Raw genomic sequence first — 13,042 nt, 5'->3', positions numbered from 1 at the left:
CTATAAATGATACATAGTACAAAAACTTACCCAATGATGGAACCTTCACAGGTCCAAACACATCATTGTGCACAAGCTCTAATACATGTTTCGCCATCTTACCACCAGAGGGGAAACTCATCCGATTCTGCTTCCCATATACACAATTTTCACAGAAATCAAAATCCAGAGAGCTATTACACATACCTTCTGTTATCACCCCAAGAAACTCTCCTAGGTTGTAGCACGGAGATGCTCGGGAACATTACAAAATCAACTCAATGTTGGAAATGGATGAACGAAAGGAATGATGCTTGTTCAAGCTAGATAACCACTCCTACTTTGCTTGACTCCAAACATCCGTGAACACCCCCAGACTACAAGGCTTTAGACCACTAGTTACTCACAGTTAAGGATTTGGTGAATATGGAGAATACTAACCACACCAGCAGATGCATAGGACCCTGTGATGGCCAGTTGCAACCAGTAAAAAGGTCTGCAAATCTAATTCCCTAGTGTATAGACAGGATGATAGCTCTCTGTCACTAAGTGAAAAGAAATCTGATTAACACATTCATTGATACATGCAAGATTTAAACACAGAGGTGGGATGACAGCTCCTCTAATGCTAAACATCAAGAGTTCAGGAAAAATGAATATCAAGCACAACCTAGAACATAATAGAAATGGAAAGTGAGCAATTAACAACAAAAGAATCCTGTATTAGCTAAAAATGAACACGAGATGCTGCAAGTATCAAAGTAGTTGCAGTCTCTAGAAGTTGAACCTTACATCAAAACAACCATCAACCCTGATAACATTTGTTTTCTGGGTACATAAAGAGTTTCATTACAAAGGCATTCTATCATTCTAGGTGTGGAGGGGTCATAATTGACCACCAACTGCTTTAATTGCCTGATGGAGTTTCTGGTGCAATTTGCCTGCTTCAGTGAACAAATCCGATCTTCTCAGGTGCTCTGTTGTCCTTCTCGGGTAGGTGGACTGGTGTATGGATGAAATTCCATAACTGCTAAATGCATTTAACTTCTCGAGGCTTTTCCTTTTTCTTCTCGGCCATCCTTCTTGTTGAATGCAGTTGTTGAGGAGGTACTTCACCGAGTACTAGATGCTGGCCACCTTCGTCCTTTCGAGAGTATGGAATGGTTATGGACGTGGATAGTCGGGTCAGATCGAGGGGAAGAATCGGTCATTGGATTGGGTGGATCGATGGCAGATACGGCTTGGCAGGGAATATCGGGAAGGCAAGGCAGAAGATGATCGCAGGCTATTAGATCTCGGGTGAGTAGATCCAATGGTTGCCTGGCACCGAAAATGCATGGAGTTTATTGGGCGGGAAGAGCGGGCTTGAGTGGTAAGTTGTATTGCTCGCACTGCTATTTAGGGTCGAGCAATAATCATACAAGGGTAAGTGATCCCATTCATCGCATGACGCGTGGCGGCAGGGAAACACGAAAACCACTTTTTATTGTGAGTTAACGTGCGGTTGGTTCACGGGAGTGGGGAAAACAATCGTCGTCCGATCGTGGCAGAGGTGATCGGGCGGTGTAGATTTGATCGCATGGTTTTTTCTTGATATGACGAGAAATGTTTGGGTCAGGGGTAGCAGAGAGCGGCATTTGGGAAGGCAGGTGGTCGTGCGGATGTGGGTTTTTATAAGGTTTTGTGTATTGATGCTCGGGGCATTGACAAGAACTTTTTAATATGATTTTCAACATAAGCACTGGAAGTTAAGACAAAAGGAGGTTGAGAGAGGAAGAGGGGAAGGTGAGGGTAACCATTATAAGCCCCTTTTTGAGCATGACCATGGACAAAGTGGCCCCTAGCTTTAGAAAATCCTGATTATGTAGCAGAGCTAACACTGGCTCCTTCTGGGGATGAGATCCTCCCTGTGAGGTCTCAAGAACTTGCATATCAATGCCTTTCATGTAAAACCCAATTAGCAAAATTTCCCAATGGTCCATTGGGCATGGAGTCTAACTGAGCTTACACTAGAACTGATAAAACAACATATTTACAACTTTAAGGCCAAAAAACCTTAAATAACATAAATTTTCAGAAAACACCCATTAACTGGGCCATCGAAAACTGCTTCTCCTCCCATACTTTTCAGCATGAAGGTATTGTTCCCTTGGATCTAAGAAATGATAAAAGGCCCTGTCTAGAAAGCATCAAATTGCCCATGGTTGCCTTCTTCTCTTTCAGTGCATCCCACTTCAGAACCAAATCTCTAGCTTGGAAATTATCTGTTTTGGCTCTTCTATCGAAAACTTCCTTGATCCTCTGCTGACGTGCTACTGACTTCTCAGCTAGCTATTCTCTGATTTGATGTACCTCTGCTAAATCAACGATCCTTTTTGCCATGTCCTCTTCCTCGTTCTGTTCTTCTTGTAGGAACTTTGCCACAGGGAGGCTTAACTGAATTGGGAATACAGCTTCAGTGCCATATACCAACTTAAAAGGAGAATTCCCTGTGGATATTTTGGTGGTCACTCTGTTAGCCCACAGTGCATATTTGAGCTTCGAATCCCAATTTTTCTTATTGTCTTCCAACAGCTTTTTACTTATCCTTATCAGGCTTTTGTTGGGAGATTCTGCTAGACCATTGCCTTGAGTGTAATATGAGGTGGAGTGTGTTGGAAATAATACTGAGACAGGGGGGTGAATCAGTATTATCAAATTCTTTTCAATATGCCTTCCAGATTTATACTTTAATTTATTCTTCAGATATTGATCATTAATTTGTATGTCAGTGCCATATAATAATGAACAAGAACAAGAAAAATAGATGAGCACACCAAAGAACACCAGATATAAGGTGGAAACCCAATGTGGGTGAAAACCACCTGTTGCAATATGTCTCTATCTTCTTTCAATTAGAAACTTCTTTTACAAGGATTTTGTACTGGTGCAGTCCTTTACCAGTACGCAGGCTGCAACCTGCAGAGAGCTACAACTCTCTCTCGTTTTCCAGTCTCTCCTGGAAGGGAGCTACAACCCCCTTTGCTCTTTTACTTTTTTAGGGACCACATTTCATTAATTTTCAAACTAGATCCAAGAAGATCAAATAATCATCAAGTACATGCAAATCACCCAATCTCCTTATACAATCAACCAATGAATCACCCAACTTCTCAGAATGCTGTAAACAGAAAAGTAATACCAGAAATCTAAACCCAGAACTCTGCAGCAATAGATAAAAGACAGCCAACAAATGTTTCAAGATAGGTCTGCAACTTCACCAATAGTGGCCTGCGAATACCCGCAGCTCTTCTGTGTCTAAACTGCGCAAATCCACACTTGGTCGGTCTACTGCTCTGCGTACCTCTGCACCACTCATTCTGCTGCCCTGCGAACCTCTGCTTAGATCTGCACCTGCACTGTCCATCTGACAGCGTACCTGTTCTTCTGTTTCCCTGCGAACCTCCGCACTGTGTCTTCTTCTGCACTGCGTACTTCGCACTTCGCCTTCTGCTGCGCTGTGTACCCCCACACTGTGCCTTCTCCTGCACTGCGTACCCCCGCACTCACGCCGTGGATCGCCTACGAACCTCTGATTAGGGCCAAATTAACAGTCTTCCAATGTGCCACAGACAGTCAGATCCACAGATCTGATCATGCACCCGAGAGATCACGACTTATCAATAGATTCGCCTTAAGTTTTCTCCTTGATTTAGATCTAGCTTTTAAAACCAATCACCCAAAATTTCAGATCTTAAGATATTCAAATTTCACAAGTGTCTAGCCAAGTGATCTCTTTTCCTTTTTATAGGCAAGCCCTTATTCAAACCATGGGACAAAAGCATCAAAAACCAATACAAGGGATCCAAACAGGGGTTCAAATAAATTAGATCCTATACCACAGGCCAAAACCATAGGATCATGAACGACAGGCTAAATACCAAGGGCCAAACATAAGAAACCCCATGTGAGCATGCTTCTCTGCATTGGAGTGAGTGAACTGGGGGACCGCACCTTATGAACGGATAACCTGCGGGTATGTCCACACTTCCTGGACGACGAACCTGCGGGTCTGCACCTTTTGAGCAATGCACCTGCGAACCTCTTATTTTCCATCATTTTGAGAGCCTGAAATAGAGTTTTTCCACTTGAGTGAGTTGCCATCAAGTACAACACCTGTACCAGAGAGCCAAACCAGAATTATAATGCCAACAATCTCCCCCTTTGGACTTGATGGCAACCTCAAGATCCTCAACGTCATTCTCCCCCTTTGACATCAAGGGCAAAGGGTTATGCTCCCCCTGAGAACATGCTTAGGCCTTGACTAAAGATCAGATCTGCAAACGAAAAATTTCTACAAGAAGAACCATAATCCACCATACACCATACAAGACCGTGAAAGAGAGACATATTGCAGCAATATTCAGATCAGCATCCATGTTCTCCTTCTGTACTTCCTCCAAGATCTTCTACCATAATGCCAACAATGCATGATTAGAAGAATATATGCTCCCCCTGAACCTGTGCCATTCGATCTTCGACCAATCTGCAACCCAGCAAATGTACGCGTATACCCCTTATGAAGCTTGCGTACAATCAACAATATATGAAACAGATGAGATTCAACAACAGGATGATGCATCAACAACCCCCAGCTTTTGCCTGAGGTATTCAAAGGTCTCCTTGGGAAATGGTTTGGTGAGTATATCAGCAACTTGTTCCTTAGAAGGAACATACTCCAACTTGACCTTTTGTTCAAGCACTTGTTCCCTGAGAAAGTGATACTTGATCAGTATGTGCTTAGTCTTTGAATGCATGACTGGGTTCTTTGAAATGCTGATTGCACTTGTATTATCACATAAGATGGAGATAGGTGGAGTGCAAGTGATCTGAAAATCCTGCAAGGTCTGCATCATCCAAAGGAGTTGAGTGCAACAAGACGCAGCAGCCACATATTCCACTTCAGCTGTAGATAAAGCAATCGAACTCTGTTTCTTGCTGAACCAAGATACTAATCTGGAACCCATAAAGAATGCACCACCACTTGTGCTCTTCCTTTCATCCACGCTTCAGGCCCAATCTACATTTGTATAAGCATGAAGTGTGAGATCTGTATCTCTAGGATACCATAAGCCATAGTTTTGAGTTCCTTGAAGGTACTTGAAAATTCTCTTCACTGCCTGAAGATGAGTTTCCTTTAGATTTGCCTGAAATCTTCCAACTATTCCCACTGCATGCATGATGTCTGGTCGAGTACCTGTTAGATAAAGTAGACTTCCAATCATAGATCTGTAGGTTGGTTGATGCACCACTGCTGATTCATCATTTCACTGATACTACATCCTGTGACCATGGGGGTACATACTGGTTTTGCATCTTCCATGCCATATTTCTTCAAAATCTGCTTGAGATACTTGGTTTGAGACAAGAAGATCCCGCCTTCATTTTGTTGGATTTGCAATCCAAGAAAATATGTCAGTTCTCCAAGCAAAGACATTTCGAATTCTTTCTGCATCACCAAGGCAAAGCTTTGACTCATAGCTTCTTCATTGCTGCCAACGATAATATCATCTACATACACAACAAGTATTAGCAATTTATCATTTTCAATTTTTATGTAAAGATTGCTATCTGCTGATCCCTTTGAAAAACCTTGTTGATGAAGATATTTGTCCAAACGGTAGTACCAAGCCCTTGGAGCCTGTTTAAGACCATAGAGAGCCTTTTTTAGTCTGCATACAAGATTTGGATCATTCCCAAGGATGAACCCATCTGGTTGCTCAATGTACACTTCTTCTTCTAAGTCTCCATTCGGAAAGGCTGATTTTACGTCCATTTGAAATACTTTGAACTTTTGAAAGCTTGAGAGAGCAAGGAACATTCGGATGGCCTCAATTCTAGCAATGGGAGAAAAAGTTTCTTCAAAGTCTATTCCTTCTTGTTGAGCATGCCCTTTACAAACGAGTCTGGCCTTGTTTCTAATTACTTCCCCATTTTCATTCAACTTATTTTTGAAGATCCATTTTGTCCCTATGACATTCTTATCTTTTGGTCTAGGAACCAATTCCCAAGTGTTGTTCTTTTCAATCTGTTCAAGTTCTTCATCCATCGCCTTGACCCAGTATTCATCTTTGCATGCCTCTCTTACATTTTGTGGTTCAGTGGAGGAGAGTAATGCCAAATAGCTTGAGGCTTCTGCAATTGTTCTTCTTGTTTGTACACCTGCCTCTTTCTGCCCCAAAATCTGAGATTCTGGATGATTCTTCTGAACCTACCTGGATGGAGTCTTCTCTTCTATCCTTATCTATTCCTTTGGTGCCTCTTGAGGTTCTTCTTCATCATCAATCTGATTTGGAGAGTAGTCTTCATCCTCTTCGATATTTTCATAATTCACTTGCCTAGGAATGTATCCTTTTTCATCAACCACTACATCAATGCTGTCAACAATTCTTCCAAGTATTTTATTGTAACACTTATATGCTTTGCTGTAGGGAGAATAACCAAGGAGAATGCCTTCATCTGCTCTAGGTTCAAGTTTGCCAAGTTGTTCATCATTATTCTTAATATAGCATTTGCTTCCAAAAATTTTGAAATGCTTTACCGAAGGAGTCTCACCATACCAGAGCTCATGAGGAGTTTGAGTGCTGTTCACTCGGACATTTGTTTTGTTGAGAATAACAACCGCAACAAAAGCAGCTTCACCCCAGAAGGTTGCGGGAGTCCCAGACTCATCAAGCATAGCACGAGCCATTTGTTGGACCATTCTGTTCATCCTTTCCACCACTCCATTTTGCTGAGGAGTCCTAGCTGTAGAGAATTCCCTTCTTATTCCATGTTCTTCATAGAAATCGAAAAATTCATTTTAGGTAAACTCCCCACCTCTATCGGACCTGAGGCACTTAATTTTGTGATCTGACTCGTTTTCAGCCAAGGCTTTGAAAGATTTGAATTTTTCGAATGCTTCGTCCTTGTGTTTCATAAGTCCCAACCAAACCATCCTGGAGAAGTCACCCATGAATAATATAAAGTACTCTTCTCCTCGAGGTGACCTTGTCCTAAATGGACCACATACATCTGTGTGGACTAGTTCAAGAGGCCTGCTGGCTGATCCTTCCTTCTCAGGGAAGCTAGTTTTGGTTTGCTTACCAAACTGACATGACTTGCATATGGTGTTGTCTGGAATTTTGATATCTGGAAGACCACGAACTGCCTGGTATTTGCATGCTTTCCTTATTTGTGAAAAGCTTAGATGCCCCAACCTCCGGTGCCATAACCAATGTTCATCATCTTTGCTCAAATAGCATTGTTGTTGTCCTTCTTCAAATATGTATAGATTATTTGGAGTTCTTCTGCCTTTGATCACTGTTTTTCCTGTATCAAGATCACAAACACTACATCCATTTGATCGAAATATTACCTCTGTTCCTTGATCACACATCTGACTGACACTTAGTAGATTATGCTTCAAGCCATCAACATACAAAACATTTCCAGCTTTGACCTTTTCTTTCAACTGAGCAGTGCCTTTTCCTTTTATGGCTGCAGGGGTATCATTTCCAAAAGAAACTTTCTTTCCCTTTTCTAAAGCAGTATATGATTCAAGTTTTTCTTTATCACTTGTCATATGCTTCGAACATCCGCTGTTGATGTACCATAGATTTTCTTGTCCTTCTGCATAAAATGCTATCCCACATCATTCTATTTGTGTTTCCTTTATTCTCCATGTTCTAGTGCTTGAGGCTTGTTCCTTTGTCTGCCGAAACCTGCTCCTGCATTCAGAATCTTCATGACCGAAGTTATTACAAATAGAACATTCAATTTCATTTTCAAGGGCAGAAAAGTTGTTATAGGTCCTTTTTGTAATCCCAGTCATACCTCTTTTTTTTTGAGCTTCTCTAGTCATGATTGTCTTATAAGCAACACATTGAGCTGCTTTGTGACCGAAGCTATGGAAAGAGAAACATTGGCCATTGAATAAACTTCTGCGATTATCAAATCTACCAGCCAAATGATTGTAATTTCTATTGTCATCCATTATTGAAGCAAATTGAGAGGTTTTTACTTGTGGCTGGTTGTAGCTTTTGTTCACCCTTAAGATGGATTGCCCCTGGTTTACTTGGTAGTCTTTGTTTGTTCTTGATGTAATTCGTCCCTGCCTTACCTGGTGATCTCTATTGGGCTTTTGCTCATTCCTCCTTGCTGCATCAAGATAGCTCTTTGAGGTGGATGCTTGAGATGTTTCTCCATTATAACCCAGACCTGTCTTGATTAGTGGAGAACGTTGTACATTGATAATCTCATCGAGAGTTTCAGATCCTTTAACAAATTTAAGATTAAGAGCCTTTGTTTTCTCAATTTCTTTTCTAAGGCCAACAATTTCACATTCTAACTTCTCAAGAGATTTTTCTTTTTCATCAAGTTGGAATTGCAGAGTATCAATGATCATATCTTTTTCTTCTAAACATATTTTGAGTCGAGAAATCTCTTCATGAAAGCCATCTACATCTATAGCATCCATGTAATCATCATCTTCAAAGGCCATTAAAAGTTTATAATCATTACCTCATTCATCTTCATCACTATTTGATAGGCCATCACTGTCTTCATGAGTGTAGTAACTTTTCTTAGTTGCATTCTGTTTCTTGTTCCATCTAACAGGTTCCTTCCCTTTATCAATCTTATCCTTGTGAGGACATTTGGAAGCATAGTGACTGACTCTTCCACAAGCAAAGCATTTGAAATGTAACTTACCTCAGAAACGACCAGTACCCTGTTGAAGATTTCTGACAAAATTTGATTCTTCTTCTTCTTCTGACACGTGTCCTGAATCATAGTACTCTCCTTTGCCTGAAGCCTTGAAGGCAGCTTCTCTCCTGTCTGATGGACGTCCTTTCCTCATTTCATAAGTAGTTACAATTCCGTGCAACTGTGACATTTTAAGGCTTTGTAGATTCTCTTTTTCTTCTATTGCAGAAACTTTAGATTCAAACCTAGGGGACAAATATCTTAGAACTTTTTCAACCACAACAGCCTCTTTTATTTCTTCACCCAAATTTTTCATACAATTAACAATCTCATCTAGACGAAGAAAATAGTTAGCCACACTTTCATCATTATACATCCTGAGATTTTCATACTGAATTCTGAGGGTTTGAAGTTTTGCTCGTTTTACCTGATCATCTCCTTCATAGCTCAGAACAATCTTGTCCCATATCTCTTTTGTGGATTTAAACTGCATTACCTTAACAAATTCTGATTGAGATAGGCATCCTAATAGAGTATTAACCGCCTTTGCATTTGTTTCATATTTCTTCTTCTCAACCGGATCTGTAGGAGTTGCTAATGGAAAAGTATACCCTGTATCTATAATATCCCAGACTTCTGTACCAAGAGATTGAAGATAGGCAGTAACTCTTACCTTCCAATAAATGAAGTTTGTCCCATCAAAAATCGGTGGCCTGATTGATGCTTCCCTCTCGTAGTTGCTCATGATGAAAGATCTTTCTTCAAGCGATCAAGCTTCTTCTGAAGAACTTGGCTCTGATACCAATTGTTGGAAATAATACTGAGGGGGGGTGAATTAGTATTATCAAATTCTCTTCAATATGCCTTCCAGATTTATACTTTAATTTATTCTTCAGATATTGATCATTAATTTGTATGTCAGTGCCATATAATAATGAACAAGAACAAGAAAAATAGATGAGCACATCACAGAACACCAGATATAAGGTGGAAACCCAATGTGGGTGAAAACCACCTGCTGCAATATGTCTCTATCTTCTTTCAATTAGAAACTTCTTTTACAAGGATTTTGTACTGGTGCAGTCCTTTACCAATACGTAGGCTGCAACCTGCAGAGAGCTACAACTCTCTCTCGTTTTCCAGTCTCTCCTGGAAGGGAGCTATAACCCCCTTTGCTCTTTTACTTTTTTAGGGACCACGTTTCATTAATTTTCAAACTGGATCCAAGAAGATCAAATAATCATCAAGTACATGCAAATCACCCAATCTCCTTATACAATCAACCAATGAATCACCCAACTTCTCAAAATGCTGTAAACAGAAAAGTAATACCAGAAATCTAAACCCATAACTCTACAACACTAGATAAAAGACAGCCAACAAATGCTTCAAGATAGGTCCGCAACTTCACCAATAGTGGCCTGCGAATACCTGCAGCTCTTCTGTGTCTAAACTGTGCAGATCCGCACCTGGTCGATCTACTGCTCTGCGTATCTTCGCACCACTCGTTCTGCTGCCCTGCGAACCTCTGCTTAGATCCACACCTGCACTGTCCGTCTGACAGCGTACCTTCGCAACTTGTTCTTCTGTTTCCCTGCGAACCTACGCATTGTGTCTTCTTCTGCATTGCGTACTTCACACTTCACCTTCTGCTGCGCTGCGTACGCCTACACTGTGCCTTCTCCTGCGCTGCGTACCCCCGCACTCACGCTGTGGATCACCTGCAAACCTCTGATTAGGGATAAATTAACAATCTTCAAATGTGGCACAGACAGTCAGATCCACAGATCTGATCATGCGCCCGAGAGATCACGACTTATCAATAGATTCGCCTTAAGTTTTCTCCTTGATTTAGATCTAGCATTTAAAACCAATCACCCAAAATTTCAGATCTTAAGATATTCAAATTTCACAAGTGTCTAGCCAAGTGATCTCTTTTCCTTTTTATAGGTAAGCCCTTATTCAAACTATGGGACAAAACCATCGAAAAAGAATACAAGGGATCCAAACAGGGGTTCAAATAAATTAGATCCTATACCACGGGCCAAAACCATAGGATCATGAACGAAGGGCTAAATACCAAGGGCCAAACATCAGAAACCCCACGTGAGCACACTTCTCTGCATTGGAGTGAGTGAACTGGGGGACCACACCTTATGAACGAATAACCTGCGGGTATGTCTGCACTTCCTGGACGTGAACCTGTGGGTCCGCACCTTTTGAACGATGCACCTGCGAACCTCTTATTTTCCTTCATTTTGAGAGCCTGAAACAGATTTTTGCCACTTGAGTGAGTTGCCATCAAGTACAACACCTGTACCAGAGAGCTAAACCAGAATCATAATGCCAACAGAATGAACCATCTTAATGCCCATTGAGTCACACATGTCCACCACTTCTTTTTCCCTGAAGGCTACTGCATTTTTTGTGACCAATTTATGTGGACAACCAAATCTGGTGAAGATATGCTCTGTCAAAAACTTCATGACCACATTATGATCAGCCTTTCTGGTAGGGATTGCTTCAATCCACTTAGTGAAGTAATCCGTGGCTACTAATATCCATCTGTGCTGGCCACTGGAATGCAGATTGATTTCTCCAATGAAATCCAAGCCCCATTGCTAAAAAGGGCCATTTGCATGTATTGGTTTTAGGGGTAGGGACTTCAATTGCTATTTCCCTTCAAATATTTGGCACCTGTCACAAGATTTAACAAATAAAAAGACATCAAAGAATAAGGAGGGCCAATAGTACCCAGCTTTGAGAATCTTATGGGCTGTAGTTTTCCAATAATTATGCCCTCCACACATGCTGGAATGAAATGGCTACATGACCTCAATGGATTGTTCTTTGTCTAGACACCTTAGCAGAATTCCAGAGGGGTCCCTCCAGTAAAGCATATTTTCATGGATGAAATATCTTGCTGCCCTGAGCTTAGTAGTTATGGCTTGGTTTGAACTAAGGACTGGAGGGATTTCTATCTTTAGCAAGAATTGGGCTATTACAGAGTACCAATCACAAGAAGCTAGATTTTCTGCCAATGACTGATTTCCTCCTTGTTCAGCTGTTTCTTCTACTATTTGACCATTTTCTGCATTTGTTCTTATGAGATTTATGTCCAGCGTTCTGCAATTTTCTTTATCTAATAATTTGGCAAGACCCTGACCTCTGACAAGCTTAGTGGACTTCAATTCTATGTTAAATTCAATCAGCTTTGCAATCCATTTAGCCCTTCTTCCATCGGCATCAGGCTGTGTTAAGACATATTTTATTGAAGTAGAGGGCACATATGCAATTATCTTGGAATGTAGAATGTAAACTCTAAAATCTTTCAAAGAATTTATAAGAGAATATGCCTATTTTTCAATGATATCATACCTCAACTTAGCATCCCTTAATGTTTTGTTGAAAAATACCACTGGATGCTCTGAGCCTTCTTCATCTGCTTGCAATAGAATTGCTGCAAGGGTGTCTTCAGAGGCAAATGAAAATATATGGAACTCCTTGCTGTAATCTGGACTTCTTAAAGTGGGAGCTTCCATAATAGCTTTCTTAATGGACTTAAAGGATCCTTTTGCTACATCAGACCATTTGACTTCGAACCCCTTTCTCAACATGGAGTTAATATGTTTTACAAGTTCTGCAAAATTTGGGATGAACCTCCTCACAAAATTTATTTTTTCCAAAAAGGACTGGATATCCTTCTTTGATCTTGGGACAGACAAGGTCTATATTGCTTTTACTCTTTCTGGGTCAACTCAGACACCTGCAGCAGAAACAACATGTCCTAACAACTTACCCTCTTCTAAAGCAAACTGTGACTTCTTAGGATTGATTGAAATCCCAAACCTTCTGCACTTCAGGAATACTTTCTTTAGATGTTGTAAATGGTCTTGATGGTTGCTAGAGTACACTGTTATATCATCTAAGTAGATAAGGACGAACTTATCCTTCTCTCCCACAAATGCTATATCCATATCTCTCTGAAAGGTGGCTCCAGCATTCATCAGCCCAAATGGCATCTTGGAATACATAAAAGTGCCCCAAGGAGTGGTGAATGTAGTCTTCTCTTGGTCATCTAGATGTACAACAACCTGGTTATAGCCTGAAAATCCATCCAGGAAATACATTACTTTGGCTCCTGAGACTTTCTGCAGCAAATGCTCCATCTTGGGCAGAGGATAGTTGTCTTTCTTGGAGCATTTTTTCAAGTTTCTGAAATTAAGACAGAGCCCGATTTCTCCACTTTTCTTCCTCACTACTACCAAATTGGCTACCCATTTTGAATATCTGAGAGGAACTATGATTTTGGTAGCCAGTAACTTCTTTATTTCTTTTT

Source organism: Pinus tabuliformis, chromosome 7 (assembly GCF_031772625.1).
Source record: "Pinus tabuliformis cultivar Carrire ecotype Pingquan chromosome 7, CPIR1, whole genome shotgun sequence".
Taxonomy (NCBI): domain Eukaryota; kingdom Viridiplantae; phylum Streptophyta; class Pinopsida; order Pinales; family Pinaceae; genus Pinus; species Pinus tabuliformis.
Note: the sequence above shows the minus strand (reverse complement) of the source record.